The 7,842-nt window shown below is 52.2% G+C and overlaps 1 long non-coding RNA gene across 2 annotated transcripts in view; it reads right to left on the reverse strand.

Annotated features, from left to right (window-relative positions):
- Positions 1 to 429: 429 nt before the first annotated feature.
- Positions 430 to 7,842, reverse strand: part of LOC114885713 — a 20,632-nt gene continuing 13,219 nt past the window's right edge. For both annotated transcript variants that reach the window (XR_003791167.1, XR_003791166.1), the window contains exons 2-5: positions 7,627 to 7,768; positions 4,571 to 4,666; positions 3,596 to 4,144; positions 430 to 3,219 (exon numbers count right to left, since the gene is read on the reverse strand). This is a non-coding gene — a long non-coding RNA (uncharacterized LOC114885713). The remainder of the gene's footprint in view (positions 3,220 to 3,595; positions 4,145 to 4,570; positions 4,667 to 7,626; positions 7,769 to 7,842) is intronic.

Below are 7,842 nucleotides of genomic sequence, written 5' to 3' on the forward strand. Positions count from 1 at the left end.
CCAGGCACAGTGACAAATGCTAGGAGCTGCACTGAAAATCACAGATGCCACTTCAAACCAAAGCATCTCGGGAATTCCCTGGCGGCCCAATTGTTAGGGCTCCACGCTGTCGCTACCGTGGCGCAGGTTCAATCCCTGGTCGCGGAACTAAGATCCTACAAGCCACATGGCGCAGCCAAAAAAAAAAAAAATTGTGACCAGAGTCTCTCAGATCCACTATCCAAATTCTGTGTCACCCGTTTAGCTCACACTCTGAGCAGACAAGACAAACGTAAACACAGGACTTGACCACTGAGTCCAGCTCTGCCGTGGTCCAGCTGGCCCCCCAGTCCCCTTCCCTCACCAGTCTCCTGAAGTTGAAGGATGCAGGGTCTCTCTGAGGTCACATAAGAAGGCCCAGGCCACTTCCATCTTTTGAGATTACCAGTACATATATTTTATAAAATGAAGAAATGCCCCAAGCAGGGTTATGGAACTTGTGGTCTATTTTAAACATTTACTTGCAAAGTTTACACTTTCGACCCCAAAGGATAATGCAATCTAACGGTGCTGATCCGCAGAATAATTTCAGGATTTATAACAAGCATTCACGTATCCTGAACTCTCAGGCAAAGCGGTCTAGTGGGGAGATAGGGGGCAGTTTACAGACGAACAGCAGCGACTTCTTTCAGTTCCGTGGGCGTGTCTCTGTGATGATTGCAGCTCACTTTGTTGGGAGATGAAGTCCACGAAAATGAGACAGGAGTCCAGGGCTGAAGCTCCTCTCGCCCGGCTCTCCAGAGAATTCCTAGACGCCCTCCTACAGCTGAGCCTGGCTGAGTGGCTGCTCTCGCCCGCATCCTGGACCTAGTCTCTCTTCTCTTGCATCAAGCCTGCCTGGAAGGCCATCCGCTTCTCCTCCTGGCTAGGTGCAAATTCCCTTTCTGTTCCACGAGACCTGCCATCACCCTGCTCTGCCCTCTCTCCCTCTCCCTAGTCCCAGGAGAGTCACCAGCTGCTTCTCCTCCTAGTGCCCAAAGCATAACTCAAGTACTGTAAGTACTGGAAAGGAAGAGGAACTTCACAGCTACAAACACCGCCTCGGCCAGGTGATCAAGGTCAACACCAACATCATAGGTCATAGTGATAGAACATACCCTTGACATGTAATGAACATGGGACTTGACCTCTGTGATCTTCCTCCCCAAAACCCATAACCCCAGCCCAATCATGAGAAAAACATCAGACAAATCCCAATTAAGGAACATTCTTCAAAATTCCTCCCAATTGTCAAGGCCATCAAAAACAAGGCAAGTCTGAAACACTGTCACAGCCAAGAGAAGCCCAAGGAGACAGGATGACTAAAGGTAATGTGGGATCCAGGATGGGATCCTGTAATGGAAAAGGAACATTAGGGGAAAAATAAAGAATTCTGAATAAACTGTGGACCTCATTTAATAATAAGGTATTGATATTGGTTCATTAATAGTGACGTGTGTACCACATTAATGTTAGATGTCAATAATAGGGGAAACTGGGCGTTGGGTGTACGGGAATTCTCTGTACTACGTCTGTGCAGTAATTCTGTGAATCTAAAATTGTTCTAAAATTAAAAGTTTATTATTTAAAAAAATGAATTATGAATGAGTGGCTCTGTTTCATCCTTACCCACCTCTAAAACACAAAGTACTAGGCTTAACTAGAGGGCAGAATGGCGGGCGGATACGAACACTGCTGCTGTGTCCTGGGGGGGTTACTGGACCCCTCTAAGCCTCAGGTTCCTTCATTTTAACGGGAAGGAGTGGTAACTACAGCGACAATTTCGTGGAACTGTTCACAAGATTAGTGTGTAAAGCCCTTAAGTCAGAAAATTTTCACTGTGCTGTTGATCTGTTGTGTGGCCGGGACCCAAGGACATCTGGGTGCACGGCTGCCCGTCATGGGGAGAGCTGAGTGGCCAGAGGCCTCCACCACGAAGAGGGTCATGTCCTCTGGAGGAGGATGGAGTCCAGGGCAAGGGGAGGAAGGCAGGTCTGGGAGGCCTCCCGTAAGTGACCACACTCAAGGGCCTCCTTGCCATGCCGGGAAGTACAGGGTGTTGCATCCATTACAAAGGCTACAGAGGCATCCTGGTCTCTGTTCATGACCCAGAGCACAATGGCCGGAAGAGCCACTCAGGGCCCAGGCCCAGCAAAACAGACAGCAACTGCACCTCCCCTCGGACTCCCCACCTCTTGCAGGACTGCTGGCTGCACCACCACCCCGAGGAAACCGCAGGGAACCTGGGCCTCCAGCGCCCTCACCAGCCAGGCCGCAGCAAGGCCACCTCAGAGTGGCCAGGCCAGCAGGGCCCTGAGCCCACCCCTCGGAAGTTATAGAGCACAGCTGTCCGTGGGCAGCCCTGGGGGGCACCTGCTGTCCAGACAGGTGGGCAGAGGCCTGTGCTGGGCCAGCTGGGGCGTGAGTCCTGACGCTGCCGCACGGCCTTGAGCAATCTCTAACCCCTCAGTGTCTCAGCTTCCTGCCCCGTCCTGGGGAGAACAGGCCTGTCTGCAAAACCTCACACCCTGGGACTTCCCTGGCGGTCCAGTGGTTAAGACTTTGCCTTCCAGTGCAGAGGGTGTGGGCTTGATCCCTGGTCGGGGAGCTAATATCCCATGCCTCACGGCCAAAAAAACCAAAACATAAAACAGAAGCAATATTGTAACAAATTCAATAACGACTTTAAAAACGGTCCACATCAAAAAAAAAACAAACAAAAACCCTCACACCCCAGGAATCAAAGAACCCAGGTGGATGGAGGGGCAGAGGGCCCTCCAGCCCCCCAGCTTTCTCACTCCCCAGGCCACCCTGTGGCTCCGCGGCTCCACACAGCAAGCAGCAAGGGCGCTGGGGGGGCCACGTGTGCTCTTCAACATAGAACCCGCTGATCCCTGCAGGTGAGGCTCGGCCCCATTTGAATGATGTGGAAACTGAGGCCCGCGGGCTGAAGTGACCTCAAGTCACCCATCAGGTCAGTGACAGAGCTGGTCCTGGGGCCAGAATCCTCCTCTGGTGCCTCTTCCTCACCTCAGAGCAAAGAGGCTTCACTGCTGCCCTCAGCTGAGCCGGCGCACAGGTTCCTGAGTCCTCGCCTGCCTGGGCTTGACGCTTCATCACTGTGATCTCCTGGTCTTCATCTACCGTATGGGGAGTATATGCACGCAGAACATCCAGTTTCTTTGAGGACTGTGGCAGTCTCTGTGGGACGGACAAAACAAACAAAAACACCACCTCAGTTTCTGCCCTCAGGAACGTAAACTCTAACAACAATAACTAAAGCTTGAAAACCGCCCTAGAGTCTGCCTTTCCTTTTCTCACTTTTCCTTCAGAGCAGGCAGGTGTAGTTAGTGCTGTTTTACAAACGCGGGCTCGAGATGGAAGGGGAAGCCTAAGTGGAGAACTGTGATGTTCTGACTGAATCCCATGGTACTTTCTACCTGAGGCACCATCTCCAAAAGAACTAGAATGTAAGGCAAAATTTGATGACCATTGCTTCATGTAGGACTCTCTCAGCTGCAAGTGACAAAAAAAAAAAGGGGGGGCGACAAAAACAAAATAGGAAATAGGAGCTCACTTAACTGAAAGGTCCAGGGGTCAGGCTGGGCTGCCTTTCAGTGCAGCCTGCCTGGGACCTCAAAGACCTGAATTCTCTCCATTTCTCAGCAGCTGTCTTCCTCAGGCCACATGTGATGACAAATGGAGACCGTGGTTCCAGGGTTTGTACATCCTCCTTCATTCACATAGTCGTTCATTTACAAACAGGGTGTCACACACTGAGGACACAGCAGCGAATGAACACAAAGGACCTGCGGTCTAGAGGGGGCGACAGATACTGAACCAGAAACAATCTGTGTGATGAGACCCTCAAGAAGGGGAGAAGGGGAGGGGGAAACAAGACAACAACTGAAGAAAGCCAGAAGTAGAAGGGTCCGAACAGGCAGCTCCCCCTCCCCTTCCAGCCTGAACTCCAGAAATCAAGGGACCAGGAGACAAGCATCAGCGGGCAGGAGAGGCTTTGCATTCACAGAGGACCACAGGCTGGGGGCCGAAACACCGGGGATGCATTCTCTCACTTTCTGGGGGCCAGCAGTCTGCGATGGAGATGCGAGCGGGTTGCTTCCTTCTGATGGGCAGAGTGGGAGGGCAGTTTAGCAGGTTCTTGTTTTGTTGACCCTTAGCCCTGCTGCACTCCTGAGAGGGCCACTTCCCTAGCACATTTCCGGGCCTGGCTGACTCACTGGACAGGAAGGGAAGGGCTGCAAGGGCTGGCTGCCGACCAGGGACCCCTCGTCTCTGGCCACGCCTGACACAGCCTTCTGGGGAGCCCACACACACCAGCCCTCCCCTCTCTGTGTGTCCTGCCTTTGCTAGCAGGTGGCCACTCAGCCCTCTTGGGTAGGGGGATGCCACACGGGCCCAGCTCTCCCTCCCTGGATGGTCCCTTATCCAGGGGCCCAGCTGTCCTGAGAGGCTTCCACTACAAGTCACTCATCCATCCACACATACTGAGCCCTCGCTTCCCTTTCAACAAATAAGTATCAGCACCCACCGTGGACACCATCTAGGCCCTGGAGATACAGCGGCAAACGTAAGGACTAGCCACGGCCCCCGTGAAGTTCACATTCAAGTGGATGGAGACAAAGACCTGAAAAATCAACATATACCATGTCAGCTGGTGACAAAGTCAACAGAGGGAGCAAAGCAGGGGAGACGACAGGGATGCATGGAGTGGGCAGGGCTGTGCCATACATCCAGCCAAGGAGCCATCTCTGATAAGGGTCCTTTGGAGCAAGGCCCAAAGAAGGAAGGATCCTGGGGGAGAGGGATCCAGCTGAAGGAACAGCAGGAGGCCAGGTCGGAAGGGCAGTGTGCCCACCAGTTTCAAGCAACACCCTAGGGACTTCCCTGGTGGCACGGTGGTTAAGAATCCACCTGTCACTCTTTTAAAGTGTGCATGGATATGTATTACAGGGGGGAAAGGTGGGGAAATGTACAGTCATACACAGGGGGAAGAAGAAGGGAACATGCATGTCCCCTTGCTGGCTATATACTGCAGGAATACGTGCCTCTCAGTCTTTGTTGGTTCTGAAGCTTCCTGAAGTGTGCTGACATTTGGGCTGCACAGAGACCCTCACCTTCACTTTCACCTCCTCTTCTAGAATTGCTTTGCTCTATTTTTGTGTATATAAATATGTCATGATGATTATTAATAATATTGCTGCAAATGGTGCCATAGACAAGGTTTGGCTTCTTGGAACATTTATAAACCCAGACCAGTGCCTGTCCCCTCTTATGTTGCTTTCAAGTCCTTCCATTTTAAGTAACTTCTTTTTATCTTACAAGTCTGCCTGATTGACCTTTGAACTTATCCACCCCTAAAAGCTGTGCCCGGTTCTCTGGGTCAAGCTGGACGGTGACGAGTGGCAGCAACACACACTTCTCTTCGCTTCTGCCTGAAATTTGCTTAAAGCTGAGATCAGTAAGGATTCTGACACTAGTGCATTGTTCCTGGAGCTAAAGTCATTCTACGGATGTTTGCTTATTAGTTTCAGGACCCAAAACAACACAAGTCCCTCCTCCCTGATAGCTCCTTCACATCTCAATCCTGCAGTCCTTACTCAGGCAAACTGTGCACTGCCAGAGGGGCCCTGGGCTCTGCCACACACCCAAAGGAGGTCTTATCAGTGTATTTCTAAATGGCCTTACACTTGGTAGAAGAAACTGAACGGTTACTCCAATGCAGTTGCAGTCTGCAATCTGCTAAGTCAGGGCTCTCATTTGTGTCCGAGTTGGCCTGATATGGACTGCATCTGGTTTACGTATAGATGGGTCCTGTTGGGGTATGTGCACAGACATGTGAGCGTGCATATGTATGCCCTCTGTGAGATATATATATATATTTACATATATATATAAATATATATTCACACATCTCTATATATTTTAATGTACTGCACATGTATATTTAAAATATATATGAAAGAACTCTAAAAAAAAAGAACCCATCTGCCAATGCAGGCCACATGGGTTTGAGCCCTGGTCCAGGAAGATCCCACATGCCGCGGAGCAACTGAGCCCGTGGGCCACAACTACTGAGCCTGCGCTCTAGAGCCCGCAAGCCACAATTAATAAAGCCCGCGAGCTGCAACTACTGAAGCCGCGCACTGCAACTACTGAAGCCCGCGCGCCTATAGCCAGTGCTCTGCAACAAGTGAAGCCACCGCAATGAGAAGCCCGTGCACTGCAACAAAGAGTAGCCCCCGCTCACCGCAACCAGAGAAAGCCCGCGCACAGCAACGAAGACCCAATGCAGCCAAAAATAAATAAATAAATATATATATTTTAAAAAGAAACATCCTAGTGTCCAGGGTGTGCGTGTTGGGGGAGGGCTAGTGGGGACCAGATGCACCGTTAAGGTGTGGGCATCATATCACAGGCCCTGAGGAATTGGGGTTTAACCCTGAGGAGCTGGAGATTTTAAAAGTTGAGAACAAAATGTCCCATGTCCGCAAGGAGCTTCCCGCCTAGAATCAGAAGTGGAGCAATCCCCAGCAGGGGCTACGCTGACAGTGGGATTCCTGCTAAAGGTTCTTGGAACGTGGGAGTGTTCTCTGTGGGCCCTGGGAGACGCCGCCTGCCTCAGCTTAGAAGCCTGCTGCTCTGCGTCAGGGCCGGCTTTTGACTCCTTGTCCCCAGAGCGGGTGCTTGTTTGTTTGTTCGTCATAAATTTAAATTGAGGGGGAAAGTGTCGTAATACCTCGGTTAACCACTTTGCCTCAGAGAACTGAGCTGATCCAGCCACGGCCAACCCCGTGCCACGGCCAACCCCGTGCCATGAAAAGCAGAACACAGTGTGTGCACGCGTGCATGGGGCGGGGCGTGCATCAACACACTGCTGTCTTCCTTTGTCCCTTCCAGCTCTGGGGTTTTCCTGGGACTGTTCCTCTCTTCTGGAGGGAGGGGCAGGGGGCGGGTACAGGAGATGGGGAAGGAGTTGGGAGGCACACTGGAGAGTGTCTGTGGCAGAAATAGATTGCATACAAGCAACCGGGGCCACTAGAGAGAGAAATATGAGCGGAGCCCATGTAAATGTACTGACCGAGAGCATTCCTGTGGTTCTAAGCAGATCTGGACAAGTTCACGCAGGGAGGGGTACAGTGTGATGGACCAGGGCCAGAACTAAAAATAAGGCGTGTTTCTATGCCCAGCGGGAGCGTTAGCATCTGTGGGATTGTGGCAGAGGAGAGGGGAGTTTCCGCGCCCACAGGCACAGTGAGGCCAGAGAAGAGGCGAGGGAGGGGTTGGCCGGGCCTCCGTCTCAGCAGTGAGATAGGATGATGCTCCCCCCAAACAGGAGACCTCTCCTCTTCCCAGCTGGGAAGCCGAAGCCCAGAGAAGGCAGAAGTCGGGCAGGGAAGGACTGAGGCAGAGGCTGTCCTGCAGCAGAAGAAAGACTCCAGGCGTTACTGCTGGCCAACCCTGGAGGCTGGCCCATCCCTGCCAGAGTAGCAGAGAGGGGTGGGGCCGCCTCCAAACCTCCTCCCCAGGGAGCAGTTAAGGAGCCCAGGAGTGGCCTGGAGTGGAGGGAAGGGACACAGCACTTACTGGGTGTTCACTAGACGGGGGTGTTTTCCACAGGGTCCCACAATGATCCTGAAAGGTGGGTATTTCACTCCGTTTTGACAGATTATGAAAACAGGATCCTGGACTTCTCTGGTGGTCCAGGGGTTAAGACTCCATGCTGCCACTGCAGGGAGGGAGGGAAGGAAGGAAGGGAGGAAGGAAGGGAGGGAGGGAGGGAGGGAGGGAGGGAGGGAGGGA

Source organism: Monodon monoceros, unplaced genomic scaffold (assembly GCF_005190385.1).
Source record: "Monodon monoceros isolate NGI ecotype Baffin Bay Population unplaced genomic scaffold, NGI_Narwhal_1 Super_Scaffold_6, whole genome shotgun sequence".
Classification (NCBI taxonomy): Eukaryota; Metazoa; Chordata; class Mammalia; order Artiodactyla; family Monodontidae; genus Monodon; species Monodon monoceros.